This window comes from Telopea speciosissima, chromosome 1 (assembly GCF_018873765.1).
Source record: "Telopea speciosissima isolate NSW1024214 ecotype Mountain lineage chromosome 1, Tspe_v1, whole genome shotgun sequence".
Classification (NCBI taxonomy): domain Eukaryota; kingdom Viridiplantae; phylum Streptophyta; class Magnoliopsida; order Proteales; family Proteaceae; genus Telopea; species Telopea speciosissima.
The window spans coordinates 45,167,747-45,182,526 of record NC_057916.1 but is presented as its reverse complement, the minus strand read 5'-3'; positions in this window follow the sequence as shown (position 1 = coordinate 45,182,526).

Here is a 14,780-nt window from a genome sequence, read left to right as displayed (position 1 = left end):
TCCAACTTCTCAAGGGCACTTCTGGAATTCTACTTGGGATAGACTTATTTTGAAAGATATTCTCTCACCTATGGAAAGTTGAAAATCAAAGATGCTTTGATTTTATTGCTTGGAGAAGATATCTACAAAGAAAAGGAAGCACTTGTTAGAATTGGAAGTTTACTTTCTAGAAATAGAAGGTCATGTAAACAATCTTCTCTTCTTCTTCTTTCTATTTTTTTCTTTTTTCTTAGAATTCAAGGCATTGTAAAAGAGGAAGGAGAAGAGAATATTCTCTTTTCTTAGGGAATATTTCTCCTACATTTCCCTCTTCTCCCTTCTCTTCTCTTCCCCCTATAAATACCCCTTGCCCTTTGGGTTGTAAGAAGTTAGTTTTTTAGTTCAGTTTTTAGTTAGTTTCTAGTTCAATTTTAATTCAGTTTTTTAGTGTAATTTTTATTTCATTCACTTAGTGAAATTTTCTCTTCTTTTCCTATTTTTGGCTTAAGTTCTTAGTTTTGATTTCATAAGTCTAGTTTAATGATTGTAATAGTTTTAGTTTAAAGCTTCCTAGTCTAAGTTCCTATGTTGATGACAAGACATGGAGATTTAGAAAAGGAAGCCATGGTGAGTTTATTAAAGTATTCAAGCACATCAAGGTATCTCATTCTCTAAACCCTTAATCTCATTCTCCCTTTCCTCTATCTCTCTCTATCTTCTTCTTCTTCTCCCTCTATTTCTTTTATTTTTTTTATATGGTTGTGGTATGTGGATGCACTTTTATTCCCTTATTTCTTTTTATGTGATTATGAAGTGTGACTGCGCTTTTGTTATTCTTTTCAATTCGCTTTAGTTTGATAGGTTAGATGCTCATGTGTTAGGACGCCAATTTAATCCCTTAATTTTGTTAGATGCTTATGAGCTAGGATGCATTAATTTTCATTAGTTTAATTAGTTTAATTTAACACTTTAATTTGGTTCACTTTGCATTACTTTTAAGTTAATTAAATAGAGTGGCGTATATCTCCTCGTATTCGACCCGTAGCTACGATTGACCCGTACGCTTGCGGTATTATTTTAACTCAAACAAGTTTTTGGCGCCGTTGCTGGGGAGATTATTGTCCACTTTATTTTTCTGATTTTTAAGTAGTTCGAACTGTTTTAGTTTATTCTCTTCTTTTTTTTTTTTCTAAAAAAAAAAAAAAAAGTTTTTGAAAACCTCTTCTTGTTTCTCTTCTGTTTCAAATAGTGTGCGCCCAATCTAAAGTCCTTCATATGCCCAAACCCAGCCAATCTTGGTGCCCCTTGATTCATTGGGTGGTTTGGATTGGCATGTAATTTATCTTTGGAGGTGACCACTCTTAATAACAGGAAAACGACATAGTGAGAGCATTGGAAACATAAACGTATAGTAGTCCTCCACCCTACATCAGAATCCATTTGGAGTCGCCCGTAGGTGGTTCGTGAAGACTATACGGGTTCCCTTGCTGTCAACCTATATGACAACCTTACAGCTTTGGAACCATTGTTTTGATTTCTGAGGGATAGATGCACTATCTACCTTGGGCTCCCTCTTGTTTTTAGTATTTTTTTTTTCTAGTATTTTATTTTTCTTTAAACTTTTTTTTATGGGAAACCTCAATTTGGGATAGGTAGTTAATTTAGAATAATGGGAGATACACTTCCATATAAGACTTTGGGGGAAAGATGGACCTATGCTAAGGCAACCATGATTTTGGAGGAAATGTTTAAACAGGTTAGGGAAACCAAAAGTAGTGAGATAGAGAACAATTTTGCACCACCCCAGTACAATTTTGCTCCCCAATCCAACTATGGGCTTTCGAAAAATTTTGATTGGTCACATCCCCAGACTATCCATGTTATGGAAGGATGCCCTAATCTTTATGGGGGTAGCAATGGTGATGAGAATGTGAGTCCTCAATTTCAATACAATTCTTTTGGCACTTACAATCACGGGTGGAGTGATCATCCCTATTTCTCGTGGGATCAATGGAATAACCAAGCTGGACCACCCAATTTCCAATATCATGGTCAGTTTGGTCCTCCAATGCCCAACCCTCCATTGAATCTCAATGGGCCACCTCTCCTTGAACCATATCACCAACCCCTTGAGTTTCAAAACATGGGTGAGGAGGCCAGACTGAATGAGCTTGAGAAATACATAGACCTTCTCATAACAAGCCAAAATACCATGGAGAAGCAACTCTCTCAAGTAATAACCATGGTACAAGAGGAGGAAACGGGTACATTACCTAGTCAGCCTGAACCGCCCCATCCCCCGTTTAATGATATTGAAAGTCCACCACCCCAGTTTGAGGTTGAGGTTAATGAGAGTCATTCCTAACAAGCTGCTTTTCATGATGATTTATTTGTTGAGATTGAGTCTCCTCAGGATATTAGTGAAGCGAGATTTGATGAGCTACCTGGGGAAGTCCCACTTTTTCTAGAAATTTTTGGTTTTAGTGAGCCTAGTGTTTTTATTGATTTAGAATCAGATTTTCATGATAACATAGAAACCCAGGAAATTCGATCTCCCCCTCTCTCTTTGGAAAACTTAGATAATTGTCATTTTGAAGATTCCATTGTCTCACATGTTGATTTGTCCAAACCTCCTAGGTTTGACGATTTTATTGAGGAGGACAATGTTAGTCATAATGCCTTTCAAACATATTTCCATGATCCTTATTTGGCAAACCAAGTTATGCAAAGAGCGGATAGTTGTATTGCTAGGATTGATTTGAGTAAACCTCCAATTTTTGATGATTATTTAGATGAGGTTATTCATAATCCTTTTTATGCTTATTGTGATCCGTTTTTGGTTGCTTTTTCAAAGAATGATAGGTGTTCTACATTGCAAATGGGAGAGAAGGGAAGGATTTATGGCATGAGTTTTATTGCCTTCATTTTTCATTGTCCCATGAGGACTAATTTTTCTATTGGATATTTCTCAGTTGTGCTTAACTTTCGTATTATTTCTCGCTTTACTAAAATTCATGGTCGAGTGTTTTCTGGTTCTAAAGCTATTTTTCCATTTACTGGCCATGGATTGAGATTTCTATTGCTCCTCCTAGCACTTTTGTAGAGCTCATGACTCTTCATGATCCTCTTTGTTGATTATATCTGGTAAACCCCTTCATCTCCTCCCATGTCCTTATTTTTTTTCTTTTATGCATGCATTAAGGACACTGCATGAATTAAGTGTGGGGGGGGATGTTGGGCTTAATTGGTGAATTTTGATTGTGGCAATAGTTTGGTTTTGTGCATATGTCTCTTTGATTGCAAAACGAGAGAGAGAGGGAATTAGGTGTCCTAGCATGCGAAATAATAAAAAATCCCTTTTCAAGGACGGTGGTTGGTTTGTATCCGGTGAGAGTGATTGAATTAATTGGAAAATATGAGCATTATTTCATTTGATGGTTAGATTTTTCTATGTATGTTATGGACCCTTTGATCTTTTGGCTACTAGTTGAGACCAATTTGTTTCTGACAAGGCAAGGCATGAAAATGAATGAAAGAAAAAAAAAGAAAAAAAAGAAAGGAAGGTGGAATTCCTTGGGACTAGATAGGGCACTGTGCCTCATGAAGCAGGGTGACTTGATCGAAATTCCTTGGAAGGAAACTCAAAAAAAAAAAAACTCTTGCATCAATGTCTCAATGTCTTATGGATATATGCAAAAAGCGAAGCTACCAAGTATTTGGGTGTCTGGTGTATGCTCCACCATGTCATTCAGGGAACAGTAGTGGAATAGAAAAAGAGTTTGTTGTTGAGAAAGAAAAAAAAGCTTTTGCCTTAATACCTGAAAATGAAAGTATGGTCAACAATACTCAATGCCTAAGTCTTTGGTTCCATCGATGCTATAGGGAGGTTTACTTGAAGGTGAGTAGTGTTCAAAAAAATATGAGGAGATCCCTTGAACTTGATGCATGCTTGTTACTTGAATTGATGTGGGGTGATAAAATTCAAGTGTGGGGGAACCTTTGGCTCCTTGATCTTTAGTTGAACACTTTTTGGGATTATGTGCCTTTGTCCTACTTATGCCATGATTAAAATTTGCAGCATTCATTTACAATTGAATTTTGGGTGTATATTCACTGCAAACACCCATGAGACAAAACTCATCCACTAGGGGTAACCTAGGGGTTTAAAGGCTTGTTGCACATGCTAAGTGCAACCGTGATTCCTACGAAAGTGAGTTAGGATTTTTGCATTCTAGGTTAGTTTTTCTTTTGTTTACTTGAGGGCAAGTAACGTTCAAGTGTGGGGGAATCTGATGAGCACATTTATGTGTGAAATCTTAGGGCATAAAACATATATTTTACCACATTGGACAGAGTTACTCGGTACTTTCTTGTGCTTTTCAGGTTTTAGGTGAATTCTTGTGAAAATGGAGGAGATGATGCTAAGAAAATGTTTTTAAGCTGTTGAAAGGTGTTAATGGCTTGGATGCGTAGCCCATCGAGTCAGCTTCGTAACGGTTTAAACGACACATGATTCCGAGTTGAAATGAAGAAGTTACGGCCGTTTCCGTAACGAAGCACGAAAATGGTCTATAGGGGTTTATTTGTAATTATTGACAGTCGGCTGGGGACAAAGTGAAGCGAAAGTTCAGACTGCAGGAGCCTTAACATAATTATTAGAAGTTATATTTCTTGTACCCGAAAGATTCCATTTGGAGGGCTGTGGACAGTCCAACTTCAACTTGAGATATCTTGGGCTCCCGAACTCCAAATTGGACAAAATTTGGGTCTATTTTGGGTGATTTTTCGCAAGGAACACAATAGTGAGGCCTATATAAGCACCTCATGCTCCACGTTTCCTGAAGGACAGAATGGGTATTTTATTTATTCTTGAAGGAATCCTAGTCATCACCCTTACTCTCTCTCTCCTCCAACTTCTCAAGGGCACTTCTGGAATTCTACTTGGGATAGACTTATTTTGAAAGATATTCTCTCACCTATGGAAAGTTGAAAAATCAAAGATGCTTTGATTTTATTGCTTGGAGAAGATATCCACAAAGAAAAGGAAGCACTTGTTAGAATTGGAAGTTTACTTTTCTAGAAATAGAAGGTCTATGTAAACAATCTTCTCTTCTTCTTCTTTCTATTTTTTTCTTTTTTCTTAGGATTCAAGGCATTGTAAAAGAGGAAGGAGAAGAGAATATTCTCTTTTCTTAGGGAATATTTCTCCTACACTTCCCTCTTCTCCCTTCTCTTCTCTTCCCCCTATAAATACCCCTTGCCCTTTGGGTTGTAAGAAGTTAGTTTTTTAGTTCAGTTTTTAGTTAGTTTCTAGTTCAATTTTAATTCAGTTTTTTAGTGTAATTTTTATTTCATTCACTTAGTGAAATTTTCTCTTCTTTTCCTATTTTTGGCTTAAGTTCTTAGTTTTGATTTCAAGTTCTTAGTTTTGATTTCATAAGTCTAGTTTAATGATTGTAATAGTTTTAGTTTAAACCTTCCTAGTCTAAGTTCCTATGTTGATGACAAAACATGGAGATTTAGAAGAGGAAGCCATGGTGAGTTTATTAAAGTATTCAAGCACATCAAGGTATCTCATTCTCTAAACCCTTAATCTCATTCTCCCTTTCCTCTATCTCTCTCTATCTTCTTCTTCTTCTCCTTCTATTTCTTTTATTTTTTTTATATGGTTGTGGTATGTGGATGCACTTTTATTCCCTTATTTCTTTTTATGTGATTATGAAGTGTGGCTGCGGTTTTGTTATTCCTTTCAATTCGCTTTAGTTTGATAGGTTAGATGCTCATGTGTAGGACGCCAATTTAATCCCTTAATTTTGTTAGATGCTTATGAGTTAGGATGCATTAATTTTCATTAGTTTAATTAGTTTAATTTGACACTTTAATTTGGTTCACTTTGCATTACTTTTAAGTTAATTAAATAGAGTGACGTATATCTCCTTGTGTTCGACCCATAGCTACGATTGACCCATACGCTTGCGGTATTATTTTAACTCAAACATTTGGCTTAGGAGATTTGAAACCCACTGAGGTCATCCTTCAGTTGGCTGATCGTTCAGTCAAGACATCTCGTGGATTGCTAGAGGATGTTTTAGTGAAGGTGGATGAATTATACTTTCCTATGGACTTCCTTGTCCTTGATATGGATACAGCCACCACAGCCAAGCTTCCCCTTATCATTTTTGGGCGCCCCTTCTTAGCTACTGCAAATGCTTACATAAATTTTAGATCGGGTGCTATGGACATCTCTTTTGGGAATAAGAAGTTTAGGCTCAATATCTTCAATGCATCCTTAGGTTCCATTAGAGAGGAAGAGTGCTTTGCATTGGATTTATTAGACGAAGTTGTGGCTGATCACACTTCTCACCTGCTTATTGATGACCCTTTACAACACTATGTAATGTTTAGAGATGAGTCTGAGGCATATACTGAAGGGGTGAACACCTTGCTAGATGCCTCACCCTCTTTAGGATGGTCACCTTGGACAGTTAGGATTGAGCCTCTCCCCCCTTTGGCTGCATCTCCCCAACTTTCTTCTCTAATATCCCCTCCAAAGTTGGAGTTTAAACCTCTCCCTTCCACCCTTAAGTATGCATTTTTAGGGAAAGGAGAGACATTGCCTGTTATTATCTCATTCGATCTTTCATCTAGGCAAGAGGCTCAACTTTTGGAAGTTCTTTCTAAGTACAAGGCCGCCATTGGTTGGTACTTAGCTGATCTTAAGGGTATTGACCCTTCAATTTGTATGCACAGGATTTATTATGAGGATGGAGCAAAACCCTTTAGCGATCCACAGCATCGTCTGAATCCTAATATGAAGGAAGTAGTGAAGAACGAAGTAGTAAAGTGGCTTGATGCTGGCATCATATACCCTATCTCGGATAGTCAATGGGTCAGCCCACTCAGGTTGTCCCTAAGAAGTTCGTCATCACGGTTGTTCCCAACAACTAAGGTGATCTTGTCCCCACTCATACCACTACGGGTTGGTGTGTTTGTATTAATTATCGGAAGTTGAACAAGGTCACCCACAAAGATCACTTTCCTCTGCCCTTCATTGATCAAATTTTAGAGAAATTGGTTGGGCAGAGCTACTTTTGTTTTCTTGATGGTTATTCGGGATACAATCAAGTCCCTATCTATCCTAGTGACTAAGAGAAAGTAACATTCACTTGCCTCTTTGGTACATTTGCATTCAGACGCATGCCCTTCGGGTTGTGCAATGCTCTGGCCACCTTTCAAAGGTGCATGATGGCCATCTTTTCTGACATGGTTGGCCAATCTTTAGAGGTTTTCATGGATGACTTCTCTATCTTTGGGTCATCTTTCAATACGTGTCTCCACCGGTTATCTTAGGTTCTTAAACGGTGTGTGGAGACCAACCTCATTCTTAGTTGGGAGAAGAGTCATTTAATAGCTCAAAAGGGTATTGTCCTTGGCCACATTGTTTTCGTACGAGGCATTGAGGTTGACCTGGCCAAGGTTGATTTGATTACTATATTACCCCCTCCCACTTCTATTTGGCAGGTCCGTTCCTTCATGCTTTCCACACCCTTCATGATTCATTATCTAAAGCACTCATTATGAGGTCGCCTGATTGGTTTCTCCCCTTTGAGATCATGTGTGATGCGTCTGACTATACTGTTGGTGTTGTTTTAGGCCAAAGGGTTGATGGGAAGCCTGTTGTGAATTACTATGCTAGTAAGACCCTCTTTGATGCTCAGATGAATTACAACACTATTGATAAGGAGTTACTAGCATTAGTTTTTGCCCTTGATAAGTTTAGATCATATCTTTTAGGCTCGAAGGTGATTGCTTATTCGGATCACGCAGCTTTTCGGCATCTCCTATCCAAGTGTGATGCTAAGCCGAGGCTCATTCGATGGATTCTCCTCCTTCAAGAGTTTGAATTGAAAATTCGAGATAAGAAAGGATCAGAAAAAATTGTAGTAGACCAGTTATCTCGTTTTCCCCTTGATCCTTCCACTTCTGAGTTGGTTCGGGAAACCTTTCTCGATGAGCAGTTATTTGTTGTATCTTCTAAACCGGCTCCTTGGTATGCTCACATTATGAACTACTTTGCTAGTGGGAAGATTCCTTCTGATTGGGATAAATCAGTTAAGGATCGCTTCTTCTCATCGCTAAAGTACTACTATTTGGGAAGATCCTAAGTTGTTTCGATACTGTTCGGATCAGGTCATTAGATGTTGTGTTCCTGGGAGTGAGTTCCAGAGTATATTTTCTTTTTGTCATACTCTCGCCAGTGGGGGACACTTTAGTGGTAATAAGACTGCAGCCAAGGTGCTGCAGAGTGGCTTCTATTAACCTACTTTGTTTTGGGATGCGCATGTTTTCTATAAAACGTGTGTTAGATGCCAACAGGTTGGTAATCTTTCCCGACGAGACATGATGCCCCTCAATCCTATTCTGGTCGTTGAGATTTTTTATGTTTGGGGGATTGATTCATGGGCCCATTTCTTGCTTCGTTTGGTCATGAGTACATCCTAGTTGCAGTTGACTATGTTTCTAAATGGGTCGAGGCTAAAGCAACCAGAACCAATGACCATAAAGTTGTTATGTCTTTTGTTTGGAGTCACATTTTTAGCCGCTTTGGTTTCCCTAGAGCTATCATCAGTAACAGTGGCTCTCATTTCAAGCACTGGAGAGTTGGAGCCTTGTTGAAAAAGTACTCCATCACTCACAAGGTTGCTACTCCCTACCATCCATGGACATTTGGTCAAGTGGAGGTTTCTAATCGAGAGATAAAGCGAATCTTGGAGAAGATGGTTAGACCTGACCGTAAGGATTAGTCTACTCACCTAGATGATGCTTTATGGGCTTACTGGACAGCTTATAAAACTCCTATTGGTATGTCTCTATATCGATTAGTTTTCGGTAAAGCTTATCATCTCCCAGTTGAGTTGGAGCATCGGGCATTTTGGGCTATCAAGACATTTAATTTTGACGTGTCCGAAGCTGGCTCCACTCGTCGTCTCCAGTTATCTAAATTGGATGAATTGTGCAACGATGCTTATGACAACTCGCACCTCTATAAGGACAGGACTAAAGCTTTTCATGATAAACATATAGTCCGAAAGTCCTTTGAGCCCAATCAGCGAGTGTGGTTGTTTAACTCCAAGTTGCGCTTATTCCCTGGAAAGCTTAGATCTTGGTGGGATGGCCCTTTTGTGGTAGTGGATGTTTCCCCTCATGGTGCTATGGAGGTTCATAACCCTCAGACTAGGCATATCTTTAAAGTCAATGGTCAACGACTAAAGCCATATGTGGATGGCCTTGCTGATGGCCAACTTATTGAGTCTTTGGAGTTACGTGATTTGATCCTTGACTCTCCGTGAGCCTCATTTTTAGCCTGGCAGAAGACTCTAAACTTAGTGCTTTGTGGGAGGCAACTACCATTTTCCTTTAGACCTTTGTTTTCTTGTGGTTGTTTTTTTTTTTTTTAGGTAGCTGTTCCAGATTGATGGATGCACTGCTCTGCCGTATCTTGATGATTGCTGCTATTGGGTATTTTCCCTCCATTATCCTTATTCTTTATTTTTTGCATGCATTGAGGCCACTACATAATTTAAGTGTGGGGGGAGTGTGAGCTTGATTGGCAGATGTTTATTTTGACTTTTAGTAATAGTTACACATCTTTTTGTTACTTTGATGTGAAGCGCAGGAGAGAGAGACTTAGGAACCCTAATTTGAAGTAATGAAGACCCTATTGAGAGGACAATAGCTAGTGTGTATCTTAAGGTGGGATTTGACTCAAATAATAAGAGTCCCATCTTGTCTGAATGGAAGGACCCGCCTGTCTGTCTTGTGATTCCTTGAGCTTTTGGTTAGGAGCTGAGACCAAGTTTTGGCATGACATAAAAATAAATAAATAAAGAAATAAAGAAAGAAAGAGGATAATAAAAGTAAGGGTTGAATTCCTTGGAGCTAGACAGGGCACTCTGCCTCAGGAAGCGAGGTGACTTGATCGACACTCCTTGGGATAAAACTTTTGAAAAAGAACTCTAGCATCACTATCCTTGTGGATATATGTAAGAAGCAAAGCTACCAAGTAACTCGGGTGTCTTGTGTAGTGACCCTACATGGCATTTGAGGAATAGTAGTGGAGTAACAAATGAAGTTCAGTGATTCAAAAATAAAAAAAAAAGAGAGAGAGAAAAGAAAGAAAGATATGTCATTGCCTTGGTACAATTATATGGTCAAAAATGCTCTGAAACCTAAGTCCTTGGCTCCCTTGACGTCATGAGTGGTTTTACCTTAGGTGAAGTGGTGCTTGGAAGATATGAGGATATTCCCTAATTAAGATACATACCAGTTGCTAGAATCAATACTGGGTAATAAGAGCTCAAGTGTGGGGGTACCTTTGCCTTCTTGATCTTAAGTAGAGTATCTTGGTTTCGGATTTTGTGTGTGCTTCTTACCCTTTGTCAAAGTTTAAATTTGCAATATTTTTGGAATCATGAATTTTGTGTGTTTATTCCCTGCAAACGATCACGAGACACAACTCGTCCACTAAGGGTTTAAAGGCTTGTTGCACATGCTAAGTGCAACCGTGATTCCTACGAAAGTGAGTTAGGGTTTTTGTTTTCTTTATTTTCTTTTTGCTCGAGGAGTAGCAAAATCTAAGTGTGGGGGTATTTGATGAGCACATTTATGTGTGAAATTATTCCATTTAATTTTGCATTTTTATCTGCTTAGAATGGAGCTATTCGGGTACTTTTTTGTATTTTCAAGGTACATGGGTATTTTCGACATATTGGAAATATTGGATGACAAGTGCATTTTCGGAGTCTAAATTGAGAAAACCAAGTTGGAGGAGTTCAATGCTACAAGCCTGGCCCAATGAAGACCTTTTGTACTTTTGAGTTCAGGGGGTGGTCCCCACCTAGCTCCACCAAATTTAGTCTCAGGGGTATATTGATCATTTTGTATGAGGATGATGCAAGCAAAGTCGAGCTTAATTTTGTGGGCCAAACATAATTTTAGAAGTTTTGGAGGAGAAAAATGTAAAAAGGGAATAATTTTAAGTGTAAGGGCAAAAAGGGGAATTGGAGTTTGAAGAGAAGAGAGAAGCCATGTGCTTCCCACATTCTCCTATATCTCCTAAAACCTCTCCCTAAAATCTCTCTTTATTTTATCTCTCCCACCTCCTCCACGTGCTCTCTCCTTCCCATCGCTCCTACTTCTCTCAATTCTCTTTTCTCTCTCTCCTATTTCTTCTCTCATTCCTAAAATCTTCCTTTCCTAATTGTTGCCCACGACTCTCTTCCCTCTCTCCTAAAAATCCAAAAATCCCATCACCACTTTTGTCACACCCCAAACCACCCCCTGGGAGGATTAGGTAGGTGACCTGAATTGCATGACAGCAATCCGCCAAATTCCACGGATCTAGAAGCAGTTAATCCATTCACAGACACACATCCACCATAATACATCATGTAAAAACTCAGAGTGCTGCGGAAATACTATATTTACATTAAAGCATAAGGGAAGCGTATCAGTACAGGAAATGATAATATGTACAATAATGTGTCTGATCATTCCCTCTCTCACTCCCATAGAAGGAACAGTAGTAACTACCATATACAAAAGAAATATACACAAGGCGAGGTAACTCAAGCCCCAAAAAGAAGAAGAAAACTAAAAGCAGAAACGGGGAGAAACTCCTGTCAAAAATAAAAAGGAGTCCCCAAGACAAAAAGCATCAACAGCACCCTTCACAGGTCATCTTCAGTAATCATCGAGAATACTCGCACCAACGGTATGACCTCCATCGGGGTCCACACCAATATAGTCATAACCACCATGGCTCTCCTCCGGGTAATAAGCCTCCCCGCCACAGTGACATCCACTTGTAGGATCACCTAATAGAAAAACATATATAACAGAGTGTGAGATCCACCGAGCCCATGAATGAAACATATCATCATGCATGCACATGCAATCACAACCATATGGATCCTACATGAGGTGCAGTTCACTTATTTATTAGCCTCCTAACATCACAACTAAGGCAGGTTAGTGCTACTATAATCCCCAATACATGTATCCCTGGTGCGGGCTTTTAACCCCTTCCCGCGATACACCCATTGAGTTGTCAGAGAGGACCAGTCGGCTCCCACAGCTTTCACCAAGGTCAGCCCGACCAGCCCTCTGTGATTAACCTGTGAGGCATCCATCCTTTTTCTTTTCTTTTCTTTTCTCTGGCTTATAGCCCATAATCACCTTTTTAGTGCAATCACATTTCTTTCTTTTCTTTTCTTTTCATATGGTCATTCTCACAGGTATCCAACACCTTAACCCCTGTTGGCAAGGGTGTATAGCACGGGTGATGAAACTCTAGCCCATTATGTCTATATGGCATCGTATGAGACGGGCAGTGTCAACCGTATCCCATTTTACGAGCTACCACAGGCCTCATTTCCAAGCCATCTATGGCATCTAGTCTAACAATAACATTCAACATACAATATTCAACCATAGATTCCAATAGTCAACATAATGTTGTTTTGAGTTTTCAAGATTCATAAATTAAGTATATAACACAATATCATTATGGTAAGATTCATTTTAGCATATTAATTATGTTACATCTACATACACGATGACATTCCACTCACCTTGGTCTGGTCCTACCGGTTCAGTTACTGGTTCAGTTTTGGCTAGTGTCTGGCCATGCATCTCGAGCGCGGGATCAAATCCTAAAGTAATAAATCAGAATATATTATTTAATTAGTCAAAACTGTTTTGGATGTCCTAGTGCTGATCTAGGCTCACTGGTCTGACTCGGTGTTCAGTCTGGTATTACTTGGAATTGTCTGGGTCTAGCATTGGGCCTTTGGGTCCATGTCCCAGTGCATCATCCAGAGATGTGGATTAGGGTCAGATCTGGTATTTACCAGTGTAACTAGTTGTACATGGTCTTGATAGTCTCACAAATCAGTCCGCAGGTCAGCAGTTCACCTGGACCATCTCTGGCAGGGTTGTCAGGCCCTATGGGGTCCATTTGGGTACCCAATGGACAGATGTGAAGAGGGGTATTTTGGTCATTTACCACCTCCTTAAACTGTGCATGGCCCACTAGTGAAGGCTCACAGAGACAAAAGCCATACATATTTCCATCTCTGCGATTCCTCACATTTCCAATCTCTTAGATTTTTAGCTGGAGTGCAATCCTCATGCATGTAGGGTTTCTAGGCACCCATGGCCAATGGTCCACCATGGATCATGGCCGCCCACCTTTGGTAGCCAGGAGTTGCCCGATCGCTTAGAAATTGCAGCCCAGTGTGTCTTAGCTCAAGGCCATGGTTTGGGCAACATGCAAGGACAGATTTACGTATAAAATCATGGCGTAGGTTGTTCCTACATAAATCCAAGAAAGGGCTAGCTTATATGCATAGATCCAAGCCCAGACTGCCTATTCTGGGTGCAACTAGGCAGTGCAGTCAGGCACAAAGACTGATTTCAGTCTCGAGTAATAAAACAACATATAAATCCTGTTAATATGCTTAGCTCTTACATGCAATAGGTTTGCATGTCAGATCTGAGGTAGCACAAGGCGGCCCGTAGGTGTTCTGGACTGTCCCTGGCCAGATTAACCTTTATAGAGCAGAGATCCTAAGGAGAGTATAGGAAATAGCAGCAGCATATAGGGGTATGGATATATACCTGAGGTGAGTGAGCTGCTGGAACTGAGTTGGGTGCAAGGTAGTGCTCCCCTTTCCTTCTTCCTCTTCTTCTTCCTTTCTCTCTCTTTTCCTTCTCTTCCTATCTCTTTTCTCTCTTCCACGATTTCAATAGTGTAGGAGTTCTAATGTTGGGCTGGGACTGACTATTTATAGACCAGCCCAACTTAGGGCCTATTTGGCAGCCAGTCCCCTTCTCAAGAATGTGTTTTTCAAACTGATTCTGGGCCATTCCAGCCACTCTGGTGGGGTCCATAGGGGTCCGAGGGTAGGTAATGGTTCTTAAAATTCCCATCTAACCCTAGAGGATGCCCATGGTTTGTATGGGTGGTCCCCACATGTCTGGAGTCCAAAATAACCTATTCAACCACTCTGGGTGATTCACTGGGCGTTTGGTCAATCGCCCAGTGCATCGCCTAGAGAATACAACAAAGTTGTAATTCTTTTATGCTTGCACAGGGGCTTGGCCCAGGGCTTGGGCCTTGCACCAACATCACACCTAGGGTCCAATACACATCTTTCCAGGTGTGGGCCCCACATTTATGGGTAGGAGAGAAAATACCTGGAATTTATGCTGTACATTAAGTAGTGTGCAGTGCAACAGCATGGAGCTGCAATGCACCTTCTGGCAAGTATGTAGGAGGTCATTCTCAGTGGTTCAGCTATTGGAGTAATGCTCCACAGGGTGTTTGGAAGATTGGCCAGAGGTCCCTGTCCTTCATTTTAAATTTCTAGCTAGTTAGGGGCAGGCTTGACATTTCTCCCCACCTTACAAAAATTTCATCCTCGAAATTGGCTTACCTTATAGCTCGAAAAGTTGGGGATACTTTTCCTGCATTTCCTCTTCGCTTTCCCATGATGTTTCTTCCATGGAACAGTTTCCCCATTGAACCTTGACGAATGCGACCCTACGGTTACAGAGGTTATGTTCTTTTCTGTCCAATATCTCCGTAGGCTGTTCTTCATAAGTCATATCCGCATCTAATTTTTTTGGTTCAGCAGAGAGCACATGTGTCGAGTTATTGATGTACTTCCTCAGCATCGACACATGGAAAACATCCTGAACGCCTTGTAAGGATGGCGGTAATGCCAATCGATACACTA